Source organism: Macrobrachium rosenbergii, chromosome 22 (assembly GCF_040412425.1).
Source record: "Macrobrachium rosenbergii isolate ZJJX-2024 chromosome 22, ASM4041242v1, whole genome shotgun sequence".
NCBI lineage: Eukaryota > Metazoa > Arthropoda > Malacostraca > Decapoda > Palaemonidae > Macrobrachium > Macrobrachium rosenbergii.
Genome location: NC_089762.1, coordinates 38,082,207 through 38,094,130, shown reverse-complemented (window position 1 = coordinate 38,094,130; position 11,924 = coordinate 38,082,207).

The window sequence follows — 11,924 nt, the reverse complement described above, 5'->3', positions numbered from 1 at the left end:
GGATAAAAATCTACTCCTATGATCCTAAGTTATAAAGAACTTCTCTTTTCGTACACCATTTAGAACTGTATGAAGATAGTTTCCGAAAGTTAGCAAAATATGAACAAAGAAACATATTTTAGGAAGTTAATATCTGTCATTGTAAAGGTCTGTCCCAAGGGTGATAAAGTTTATTGTTGTAGCTGTATCAAACGGTTCTGTGATCCCAAAAAGAACCTATTGTTTGTAGAGGTATATTTACCCGCCTACCCTCCTACCTTGGTTTGATACTCTCTCTCTCTCTCTCTCTCTCTCTCTCTCTCTCTCTCTCTCTCTCTCTCTCTCTCTCTCAAACACACCGAGTTGGATTAATGTACATTTCGGTTTTTCCAGAGCGAGTGCATTAATGGCCTTCTCTCTCTCTCTCTCTCTCTCTCTCTCTCTCTCTCTCTCTCTCACAAAGAATTGAATTAATATTTCTTTTGGTTCTTTGTAGTGCCAGTGCATTAATGACATCTCTCTCTCTCTCTCTCTCTCTCTCTGTCTGTCTGTCTGTCTGTCTGTCTGTCTCTCTCTCTCTCTCTCTCTCTCTCTCTCTCTGTCTGTCTGTCTGTCTGTCTGTCTGTCTCTCTCTCTCTCTCTCTCTCTCTCTCTCTTTCTCTCTCTCTCTCTCAAACACACCGAGTTGGATTAATGTACATTTCGGTTTTTCCAGAGCCAGTGCATTAATGGCCTTATCTCTCTCTCTCTCTCTCTCTCTCTCTCTCTCTCTCTCTCTCTCTCTCACACACACACACACACACAAAGAATTGAATTAATATTTTTTTGGTTCCTTGTAGTGCCAGTGCATTAATGACATCTCTCTCTCTCTCTCTCTCTGTCTCTCTCTCTGTCTCTCTCTCTCTCTCTCTCTCTCTCTCTCTCACACACACACACACACACACACACTAAGAGTTGAATTAATATACATTTCGGTTTTCTGCAGCGCCGGTGCATTTAATAGCGAAACAAGTACACTCTCACTCCAGTGTGGAAACAAAAAAAAATAAATAGTCCCCATTTTCGTTTAATTGGATTACATGCAAAACGCCTGTTTGATTCCAGGTTTCATTACCTTCATCGAACGCCCATTAAGGAAAATAGACTGAAATAGACTGAAAATAGAATCGAAGCAACAGGACAATATCAGTAAATCCGGGTTGCGTTGTTTATTCAGCATTCTTCATAAGTCGCAATTCTTTAATGATAAGAACGTTTTCTTTTGATGCCTCGAGAAGAAAACTTTCCTCTTATAATTTCTATAAAATATATATTAGTATTTTTATTGTTTCTTTCTGTTTGAAAGACAAAAATGCATTACCTTCACAAAAACTATATGAAATTCCATCAGAGAGATATTGAGTCTGATCTCAGAAATCACTTTTTTGTCCTTGGAGATTTTAGATGGAGACATTTCAGTCAAACCGATTTCTCTCATGGAATAAACCTGAGCGTTATTGAAGGTTTCTGGTATTCTGTTCTTCAAAAATCCCCCGGTAAAAAAAACGAAAAAGGTACATCTGCCTCCAGTATTGGCACGCTGTCTCTGATGTCAACGGTCGTGTAAACGAATATTTGTTCTTTCAGTCAAGTTACCTGTCCATAAATGTTATTTTCTTTCGCTACCTGTCTCCTCCTGTCGTTCTGTCGTTCTTCTGCTGGCGTTATACCTCTTTGAAGTTCAGTTAATTACTTTATTCTTAGTCCTTTTAACTTATCAGGGTTAATGATTGGAAAAACTGATTGCGATTTGGTGCCAATCATGTCAGTATCTTTTAACGTCTGATTGAATTGAAACTGGAATTATGAAAACACCAAGAGATGTAAGTTTTAGTTCAAAATGTAGCTTAAAGTGAATATTTTTTTAATAAGAGTTTTTGAAGAATATAGTTGATATTAGAAAAGAATGTATCTGAGATGAACAGTTCTAATATCCCGCACTTTATCGCGACGTTGAATTTTACTGCAATATATAATCCCTGTATATATCCTATATACCCCATTGTCAGGCGTAGTTTTCAAAGCGCCATTGTATAGAATGGAGGTAGTCCAGCAAATGATGCTCTTATATTGACCTACCACATTACACAGCTCATGGAAATAGATAAACGTTAGATGAACAAAAGTCAGTACATTTTCTGTGTGAAAATTATAACAGGAAAAGAGAAACTGACCAGTGTGCGTAAAACCATTAATATCCCACCGTGTACTTGACACAACCAACGTTCTTCCGAGTAAAGAGATATGTGACTGCAGTGTTTCATCGTCTGACAAAGAAGGAAAGACTGAAGCCATGCACGTCTCGGTTAATGGGTCGTAATTTACTCTGCCAGTGGTAGAGAGAGAGAGAGAGAGAGAGAGAGAGAGAGAGAGAGAGAGAGAGAGAGAGAGAGAGAGAGAGAGAGGCTGGGACGGAGTTCCAGAAGTGATCTGTGTCAGACAGGAAATGAAGCTGGACTTTCGTTATTGTACTAGTGGTTAAATTAGACGAAATAAGAATTATGGAGAATTTTTTCCATATGTTTGCCTTGTTGTATGATACCAAAGTGAATCATTCGCTTTTGTAGGAGCTAATTTGTATCAAGAATTCCTGGTATCAGTGGGCAATATTCCATGTTCTTTATCATCTGGATTTGTCTGTAGTCAGTTTCAGAAATGCTCGTGTCAAGATGATAAACAATTATTTGACTTTCAAGACCAATGCTTTGTACGAAGGCCGTATTAAGAGTGAACTTGACATGCGTAAAGGATTTATCGATGGCAGGGAAAGAGGCACCTGGCATAGACTTTGTAATTCAATACATATATGTGAGTGTTATTGTTTTTGAAGCAGAGATGGTGCAATTCTGATCCAAAGTCTAAGCGTGGTTTTGAATCGGGTAATATTAGTTAAATAGTATTTGATGTGAAATACAGTTAGCTCTTATAAGATCACTGATGAGTCACAATAATGTCTTATGTTTTATTGGTGGTTACGGAGAACTTGAAATAAAAAAAAATGAATTAATGGAATGTGACGCTCAGGAAACTTTTTTTTGTCCTCATAGTAATTCAGGGAGCAGTATTTTTCCTACATTTGTATGCTTTCTTTCGATTTTTTGTGAGATTTCACCGTATAATGATTGTTATCTTTAGTAGTGATTTTGTTTTTAATTCCGTGCTTCAACATTTTGTTTTCCGGGTTAATTGTCAAAGTACCTCTGTGTTAAAACTATATCTTTGCTATATCTATCTATCTATAATAATAAAATCCGAATGGATCTTTCTTTTTTGTCCACCCCGGTGGGGGCGGGGTAGGTAGGGGATCGGGAGGGTAGGGGAAACATGACACATCCACGCTCCTCCTGCAAACCTGTTTGTCCGCACAGGGTGGAGTCGTGGTAGGTAGGTGATCGGGAGAGTAGGGGTCCCAGCGCAGCGTAGCGCCCGCCATCAAGCTCGTTTTCTAATATTTCATATAATTTCTTGGGCCCAGTTCTGGCAAAAAAGACTGTATATATCCGTGTCTTTGATCTGCTGTCAGTTATGAGAACGGTAGTGCAGTTGCCTTTGAAGCTGAGCGCTTCGACTGAAGCATATATTCAAAGCGAAATTAATACGCAGTAGCTCTTAACAATCCCTGGTGTTGGGGAAGGAGAGAAGTGGGTTGCAACTGTTGCATTAGGGCGTTCTTATATCATTCATTCTAGGCCGGTATTGACATTGGAATTTATGCTCCATCAAATGTTAGTTTACGGATTTTATGTTTAAGGAGATTATTGTGTAACTGTATGTTTTAGAGGCTGTCCTCCAACGTATGTCGACTCTTTCGAACCGAGTAAATATATAATATATGCATATATATATATATATATATATATATATATATATATATATATATATATATATATATATATATATATATATATATATATATATATATACATACACGCAAAACACACACACACTTCTTTAATAGCCCTCTTTTCACGTTTTACTCTTATTGCTTTTATTTTATTTACCGAAAATATTCCCTATACATATATATTTCACCTCTCGTATCATAAGTTCGAAAATCTCATTCAGCCTAAGAAAATAATCGCCCTAAGATAAGAAAAAGACTTTTCATGTATGACTACCCTACTGAGAGATACCGTAATGACAAATTTCCCATTTTAATTGCGTCGAAAATGATCTTTATGGCCCAGTCGTTATAAAGGAATTTTTTTTTTATTATTATATATCCTCTACATGCCTACCCTGACTTCATGCGAGACCACATTCAACGCTAGTCCTCCTCGCACACACATACACACACACACATACATACACATGCACACGTACACAAATACATACAAACAGTAGGTCACATCACGCTACGAGATATAAATGCCATTTTATATCATTATTAGCCACCCTAGCGGATTTACCAACTCTCTGGAAAAGAATGAACACTTTTATGATGATTTGGCTTGACAGGTCCAGTAGGAGGTACGTTCAAATGCGTTGCTTTGTGTTGGGAGAGGTATATAAAGTCAAAAATGAAGAGGAGCATTATAAGGGGTAATTATAATAATAACGTGAGTACACGCATTGTAATATGGAGATTTAGTTTTGTTCTTTGATTTCTGCGACTAGAAAATTAACCATGATTATTGTCACTGCCAGAGTAATAAGCACTACATATACAGTATATATATATATATATATATATATATATATATATATATATATATATATATATATATATATATATAATATATATATATACATATATATATATATATATATATATATATATAGTATATATATATATAAATATATATATATATATATATATATATATATATATATATATATATATATATATATATATATATATATATATATATATATATATAATATATATACATATATATACATATATATACACACACATATGTATATATATATATATATATATATATATATATATATATATATATATATATATATATATATATATATATATATATATATATATATATATTACTCTGGTAGTGACAATAACCGGTCAGAGGTGGACACTTTGCTATCCGTTTAGCGGGATTAGTGTAATCAACGGATAGGTTTCAACATCACACATAAACAAAGCCACGCCAACACCTTCAAAAACATAACAGACACCACACGTCTCGAACTGTCAACCTAACTGCCCAGTTCTCCTCGCTGCTGGGAGAAAGGGAGCTGGGGATTTGGTAACACACATTCGCTACCGGGGTCTAAGCGATGTCAGGCAGGGCAGCCTTTCTGCTGAACCCCACCGCCAAATCAAAGTCTTCAAAAGAAGGCATCGTGCTTACCATATAATAATGGGAAAAAATGCACGTTAAAGACGAAGAAGAAGAAGAAGAAGATATATATATATATATATATATATATATATATATATATATATATATATATATATATATATATATATTATTACTCTGGTAGTGACAATAATCAGATATTCTTTGCAGTGCTTCAACATCCACTGTGCCAGTCTGAAAGCCAAAAGTAGAGAACACACTTTAATTGTCCGCGCAGAAACATCTTCTCTCTCCCGGTACCAACCTCGAACATTTTTGAGAAATCCTCCAACAGACCATAACCTCCTCCTCCTCCTCCTCCTCCTCCTCCAACACCTTTCCCGCCAACAAAAATGTCTCTTGAGCGATCGAGGCGTGAGAGCATACGATAAGAAAGTGTTTATTAGGTCGGGGGCGTTCGTGGGTCCGTGGAGTGTCCTGGCCCGGAATATTATTAGGCTGTTACTGGGTCATGTTTGTTCTTTGCAGGTACAGAATTCTGTCATATTCCTTGGCGATGGCATTTGTTATTTTACCATTTTGTAATGCAATAGATGAGTAAATGTATCGATCAATTATTAGTATGGGTTCAGCGACTGGTATTAATTTATATTTTTTTTTAACTGGTCTGATCTGAATTTATACTTTTTGTAAAGGACTAGAAATCTTGATTTCGAAAACTATATTCGTATACTAGGTTTAAGGCTACCTTCATTCATCTTGTGAGTAGTGAATACAGGCGTTATACAGATACAGTTATTAGTTATTGTTCGTTCTTGTTGCGTAAAATTGTGTTTTCAAGTCTGTTGAAAAAATATATTTTGTATCCATTTCTAGTTGAGGAAAATTGGCATGTGGTTAACTTTAGAATTGGCGATGTACTATTCAGAAAGATATTCTGTTTTTTTTTTAGTAATTAAAAAATATATATAATATATATATATATATATATATATATATATATATATATATATATATATATATATATATATATATATGTGTGTGTGTGTGTCTGTATGTATGTATGTATGCATGCATATAATATTTGTCACTGTCCACAAACCAATATTATAGGAGGTCTTTTGTCACTGTGTTATTCCTTGGGAATACTTGTAAGAAATGGATGATCACGAAAAAAAAGTTAGTGTTTAAAAAGCGTGTGTGTCTGTGTGTGTGTGTGTGTGTGTGTGAGAGAGAGAGAGAGAGAGAGAGAGAGAGAGAGAGAAATTCGAAAGCCAAAATATATGCTGTATAGACTTAACACATAACATTGTCTTACGTCATATACAGTGCATTATTTGCCCATGACTGCCTGTCAATTTGTCCCGGAGATTCTCCAGAGTCCCTCGGGACGGATTATAACGTCGTCATCTATCATCCTTCATGGAAAAACTTCATCCTTGTGAGAAGTTCCACTGAAATTGATGGACTCCCTGAGAAAATGGCTCTTGGTACAAACAAGAGAGGAACGTGCAGTCATTTTATGCTGTCCTTAGCACGGGAAAGATGATGCAGGTATGATGTAACTAAAATGATTCTCTGGTAAATATTTTTTTAGTCGTGTAATTCAGAAGATGTTTAAGGCTATTCGTGTATTGGTTTTTTTTCCGATTGAGTTTTTTTTATCGAATTTTTGTATTATTTTAATTGAGGTTTTTTGGTCGAATTTTTTGTCCTGTTTGTGTGTCTGTATGTTTGTTTGTGTGTTTGAATATTTGTTTGACATAGACTTTTTTACAGTTTAGACTTTTCTGAAACCATTAGATCAGTTTCAACCAAATTCTTTACAAAGCTTCCATAAGTAAAGGATATAATAGAAATAATGCAGCGTCTTATTCCTAAGAATGATAATTAAAGCTCGTGTTTACAGAGCATACGTACTACGGTAACAAAGAATGAAATTATTTAACAAAACTCAATGCAATGGATTAGTTGTTATTTCTACAATTTGCAAGTGACACAAAACGAAAGTTATGTTGCCATATTTTTACAATATTTACGTAAAATACGACGAAGAAACTACCACAAGATACAATCTAGAAACCTTAAAATAGGTTTATTAATGTCTCACAGACAAATAAACCCAACTAATAAGCACTGATACCGACTCGAGTCTGTGACCCGCCATTTTCAGAAACTTCTCAATAACTGATCAGTAGAACTTGGAGATCTGTCCTTTAATCCGTTTACGGCACCTGTTGTTGGTGGACGTGTGGTGCTACCTGGGGTATATCGAATGTCGATAGTGGGTATCTGGGCATTAAACCGGGAAAGACCGCAACTTTGCATACATGAATGTAAATGAACGCGGGGAGAATCCTTTCGCCCGCGGGCTTACAAATGGCGGACTGGATTTATCTGAGCCGATTATACCTTTGTTTCTATTAATTTTTTTTTTTATTTTTCTGTTTTTATGTAAGGGGTTTATTTCGATCGTATTTATTTCAAAAGATGTGATTGATATTCGGCATTGTTTTAATGACATGTATTTGTTATTATTTTTGGCAAAATATTTCGTGTTGCATTGCACATATATGCATAGACGCAGACATGAACACACTCATATGCACAAGCATGCATATATAGCGTATGTATGTATATGTATATATATATATATATATATATATATATATATATATATATATATATATATATATATACACATACATACACTGGGAATGTGTGAATGTCTGTGTGTGTAATACACAACAGAATTATTCTGACATGTTGACAGTATCTCAGCATGTAATTAAATACAGCAATTACAAACTTTGAAACAAACACCATCGAGATACACCCAACAATATAAAAATAGCCCCCCCAAAAATAAAAAGTAAAGAAAAGCAAAGACAAAGGCAAAATCGGCTCAGACAAATCCAGTCCGCCATTCGGAAGGCCGCGGGCCAAAGGATTCCCTCCGCGTTCATTGAAATTCATGTATGCAAAGTTGCGGTAAGAACGGCCGCGGTGGTCTCTCCCGGTTTCATGCCCAAATACCCACTATCGACAATCGATATGCCCCAGCTAACACCAGACATCCACCAGGAACACCGACAACAGGTGTCGTAAAAGGGATAAAAGATAAACCCCCAAGTTCTTCAGATTAGTTATTGAAAAGCACCTGTTTGTGGTGGGTAATCGAGGAGGGTAAAGTTTTTAAGTGTGTGGGTATGTTTCTGCTTTAGTTATAAACTCTCACATATATAAATATATATATATATATATATATATATATATATATATATATATATATATATATATATATATATATATATATATATATATATATATATATATATATATATATACATATATATATATATATATATATATATATATATATATATATATATATATATATATATATATATATATATATATATATATATATATATATATATATATATATATATATATATATATATATATATATATATATACATACTCGTATACATACAGTTTATGCGTATACCCAGTATCTCAACATCCTCTAGGATGCAATGATTTCTTCGGTCTTCCAGTCGAAACGCGTCCTCAACTATTTAAATAAAGACAGACCTTGAGGGAACTGCCTCATTATCCCTCCTATTTTCGTGGACTCCGGAGTTGTCAGTGATTTTTTTTTTTCTCGTGATGGCGGACTCTGCGGCGTTTTCATTCAATCTCTAATGCAAATTGCTTGGGCGGTGAATGATCTGCCATTATTCAGCGGCAATTTGAAGGAAGTTAGGTAGTAGCTCCAAATCAGTAGGTGGATAAAACAACAATTTCCTTTTAAGAAGGGACATTTTAGCTTCCGTTTACTTGCGTAATTCTGACTGTACAATGTTCTTACTGGCAACACGATGGTTGGGATTTTCTTAGATTGTGGGAATTTGATGTCTCGCAGCTAAGTTAGAATAGAAACTTTTTTAGCGCTTTTTATTTTTGATAAGACGGACTTTACTTTGAAAAGAAGTACGGTCGTTACCCAGAAAACAATTTTGTTCAGTTCCGCAAGGAATAACCTTTGAAAAATCATTTTGGTTTCTAAATATACCGAAAGTTCACGTTGAATTGTGTTGGGTTTATAGGTAAAGTAAGAATGCAGTTTCTTAATGTAATTATCTTAAAATTTTTCATAATATCATGTAATGCGTATAGGTGAAATGAGAATACAATTTCTGAATGTAATTACCTTAAAATTTTTCATAATATGTAATGCGTATAGGTGAAATGAGAATACAATTTCTTAATGTAACTATCTTAAAATTTTTCATAATATCATGTAACGCGTTTAGGCAAAATAAGAATACAATTTCTTAATGTAATTATCTTAAAAAATAATTGGTATTATTTCTTCAATTTCAGTACATTTGAACAGTGTTATTATTTGCAAGACCATTTTCAAGTTACTTGTAGTGTTGATAACTTACATTAAGTCATTTTCCACTTATGCAAAACAGTGAATTTCTGGTTGGTGTAAAGACCATTTTTGCTGATCAGATATGAAGAGAATATACTCAGAGCATGGGATATAGCACTAATTTTGAAGTTTACATATATTTCTGATACACAATACATAAGTATACAATAATTTGCTTAGAGAATTATATGAAAATTCAAAGTAAGATTCTAACAAATACCATAAGAAGCACTTATATTTCTATCAAAGTTTACATTTATTTCTTATACACAGAGTATAAGTGTATAATCATTTTCTTAGGGAAATATATAAGAATATTCGAGATAAAATTCTAGTGAATAATTAAAAGCGATCCTTTTACTTCCAGGAAATATATTGATATGACCATTCCTTTCTTTTACAAAATAAACAACCTTCTCATACAAAGCTTAACAGCCAAAAATTCTAAGGCGTCCACGTTTTTTAGTTATCGGTGATAGTGTGAAGATTATGTAGGAGAAAAGTCTAGTTTCCTTATGTACTAGTCATAGTGGGAAGGATTAAATTGGTGATGAAGGGGGGAGCTTGAAAGATATCTAGTCAGGATTTTTATGGGATTTTTTATATATAAGAAATTAAACATGAAGCTGAAGTGTGGTGTTCAAATGAACACCATATTCTTTGGAAGCTTTAATTTCAAGTCACTGGCCCCTGTGGGCTTGTTCCATATGAAGAGGGATCATGCTCCGAATAATAATAATAATAATAATAATAATAATAATAATAATAATAATAATAATAATAATAATAATCAGAAAGATATGGAGAAAACACTACGTGAATTGAATGCCTGATGCAGCTATCACCTTCAATACTACACGGTTGAAAGAGGGTCTAGTACCTATATAATAATAATAATAATAATAATAATAATAATAATAATAATAATAATAATAATAATAATAATAATATAATAATAATAATAATAATAATAATAATAATAATAATAATAATAATAATAATAATAATAATAATAATTGTTTTGTAACCTGTGCAGAAACTTTATCGATTAAATGACCTGTTCCAAGGAAAGGTTCCCTCGCCATATCCTGATGATAAGGTCATATGGGCGTGTCTTCTGTAAGGGCAGCCGTTAAGGACCCTGAGGTACGCCATTTCCCTCTAATGATCGTCTTGACTCGACCACTTTCCTATAATGGCATCTTTTAGTTGTCTTCTGCCGTCCCTGTGGTGACAAATTTTACGAGCTGTAAGGCTATAGAGGAAGAGGCCAGCGCTGTTTTGGGCTCCCATAATAATGGAGAAAATGAACTTTCTAAGAGCGTAGTTTGCATATCCGAGAGAATACGCGGAATGTGGTTATAAAGGTTATATTTAATATTTATAATTCAAAGATGGAATGCTTAGTCGAGCTAGACCTTGTATGTTTGAAAGAAGAATGTCATTATATTTGTATCATGGACATTCACATTGTTCTGCTGTCATTTTATAATTTAGGTATTATCTGTGTTACAATCATTCGCTAATTCAACTCCTGAGGAAATAGCTGAGAAAATGAATGTTCTGATAATAGGTCACCAATTCTCCCCAGAACTCATGAGGACATTTTCGTGAAACCTTTCGGTTATTGGAAGATATTGCAATTGAAAATCGATGTTGGCTTTCACAAGAGTCGAAAAAAATAATTATGAAAGTATTGATTGAAAAACTATTCAAGAGCAGCGTGTGTTCCACTGGGAATTATGTTAAAGTATCATATACATTATATATATATATATATATATATATATATATATATATATATATATATATATATATATATATATATATATATATATATATATATATATATAAATAAGAAGTTATGGATTATGGTACTATAAATGATATACACTTGATTAGTGAACATTTATTCACGCCAGTCTTTATTCATTCGATTTTAGAACGTAGGTTTTTACGTAACGTAAGTTACGAATCTAATAACAATTTTCTCTACTAGAGTGTAAGGGGAAAGCGCAGTCTTTCTTATTGAATCATAGCATTAGTAGACCATCAATGAAGATCTTACATTTCGTCTCAGAATATAAATCTACTTCATACTTCCACGTTCAAACAATCCTAATCTTAACCCTTTTGGGAACCTAATTAATTTTCAGTATTATTTTTCCTCGTGTCTCTTTTTTGTCGCGTAA